This window comes from Salvelinus sp. IW2-2015, unplaced genomic scaffold (assembly GCF_002910315.2).
Source record: "Salvelinus sp. IW2-2015 unplaced genomic scaffold, ASM291031v2 Un_scaffold6340, whole genome shotgun sequence".
NCBI classification, from domain to species: domain Eukaryota; kingdom Metazoa; phylum Chordata; class Actinopteri; order Salmoniformes; family Salmonidae; genus Salvelinus; species Salvelinus sp. IW2-2015.
Window position 1 is genome coordinate 1,685 of NW_019947603.1, and position 2,609 is coordinate 4,293.

Consider the following 2,609-nt stretch of genomic DNA (forward strand, 5'->3'; position numbering starts at 1 on the left):
GTCCTAAATCTAGGAGATATAAGAAAAGTCAGGAAATATATCTATATTTTATTACACATACAGTATGTCACCTTTTTTTTGGAGTAGGCACATAACTACCTTCATACTTCCAATTGTTTTTTAAAACCGGTAGTGGATACCTTCAGAGGAGTCCTGTGACACTTGTGGGGTTTGTAGAGTAAAACAGGGAACACCATTGTGTTCGTAAGAATCTCCCCTTTCCACAATAGAGTCCCATTAGTTTGTAGCCCACACGGTTCGGACGCTACCAAACAGAAGATGGCATATCGACGGTACCGACTTCAGACAAGTCCCCTGCCATTTGAGAGTCTCCCCTTTCCATAGAGTCTTTCACAATAGTTTAAACCGTTCAGACACTACAGATGTTTTTGTGAGACAACCGATTTTTCGGGATGTCTCATGGTCGGTCTGACAACCATCGCTCTAGATCTGTCACCGCAGATTTAAAAGCGCKACATTGGCGGATGCAGTGGATTGAAACGCATCCAATGCAAAATCGGTATTTCTAGTTTAAACTGACGGAATTTGATGGGGGTGTTTTTATTATGTTAATTAAGTTGATGCACCGGTGCATCAATTGACTCTATGGGTTTAATAAGTGCATCGATGCCGTCGTCCCCACAGTGACCGTACGTACATATCCCAATCAGAAGCCATCCATTACAGACAACATCTGCACTGAGCTATAGGCTAGAAATGGCGCTTACAAGGAGCGGGACACTAACCCGGACGCGTATAAGAAATCCTACTATGACCTCCGACGAACCATCAAACAGGAAAAGCATCAATACAGATTGAATCCTACTACGCATCCTACTCTGATGCTTGTTGGATGTGGCAGAGCTTGCAAACTATCATGGATTACAAAGGGGAAACCCAGCTGCGAGCTGCCCAGTGACATGAGCCTACCAGACAAGCTAAATGCCTTCTATGCTTGCTTCGAGGCAAGCAACACTGAACCATGCATGAGAACACCAGCTATTCCGGACGGCTGTGTGATTTCGCTATCTCACTACCATCGGCTACGGTTAACATTCACAATGCCGCAGGGCCAGATGGATTACCAGGGCACATACTCAGAGCATGCCCTGARCAGCTGGCAAGTGTCTTCACTGACATTTTCAACCTCTCCCTGACCCTGTCTAAATACCAACTTGTTTCAAGTAGGCCACCATATGTCCAAGAACTCCAAGGTAACCTATCCAAATGACTATGGCCCAATAGCAGTCACATCTGTAGCTTCTAAATACTTTGAAAGGCTGGTCATGGCTCACATCATCCCAGACACCCTGGATCCACTCCAATTCGCATACCGCCCCAACAGATTCACAGATGACGCAATCTCTATTGCACTCCACTTCTGTCCTTTCACACCTTGATAAGATGAACACCTATGTGAGAATGTTGTTCATTGACTACAGCTCAGCATTCATCACCATAGTGCTTTCCAAGCTCATCACTAAGCTCAGGACCCTGGGACTGAACACCTCCCTCTGCAACTGGATTCTGGACTTCCTGACGGGCCACCCCCAGGTGGTAAGGGTAGGCAACAACACATCTACCACGCTGATCCTCAACARTGGAGCTCCACAGGGGTGCGTGCTCAGTCCCCTCCTGTACTCCCTGTTCACCCACGACTGCATGGCCAGGCACGACTCCAACACCATCATTAGGTTTGCAGACGACACAACAGTGGTAGGCCTGATCACCGACAACGACTAGACAGCCTATAGGGAGGAGGTCACTTAGTCACTTTACCCCTACCTATATGTAGATATCTACCTCATTACCTCGTACCCCTGCACATGGTCTTGATACTGGTATCTCGTGTATATAGACAAGTTATTGTTACTCATTGTGGATTTATTCCTTGTGTTATTATCTTTTCTATTATTTGTCTATTGTCTCTGCATTGTTGGGAAGGACCGTTATTAGTAAGCATTTCACTGTTAGTCTACAKCAGTTTTTTACCAAGCATGTGACAAATAAAATAACATTTGATTTGATTTGACAGCAGAAACAGATCAAGGACCAGGCTATTCTATCTGTGTATCTATCCTCTGTCTTCTATCCTCTGTCTTCTATCCTCTGTCGTCTTCATCCTCTTCTTTCTATCCTCTGTCTTCTATCCTCTTGTCTTCTATCCTCTGTCTTCTATCCTCTGTCTTCTATTCCTCTGTTCTTCATTCCTCTGTCTTCTATCTCTGTCTTCTATCCCTCTGTTTCTCTACCTCTGTCTTCTACCTCTGTCTTCTATCTCGTCTTCCCTCTGTTCCTATCCTCTTGTCTTCTATTCTCTGTCTTCTATTCTCTGTGAATCTATTCTCTGTGAATCTATTCTCTGTGAACTATTCTCTGTCTTCTATCCTCTGTAAATCTATCTGACCAGATGAACTCTGACCTCTCGAACTTGGCGAGTACGTCAGCGACGATGACTCTGCTTCTCACAGCCCGGTCCATAGTGTTGTTGTGTTCAAACAGGGCAAACATGTTTCTACTGTCCTCCATGGCCAGGCCTCGGATCAAACTTCTCCACCACCGGGACAGGCAGGACAGAGGGAACATAACACATCTGACTTAAACCTAAC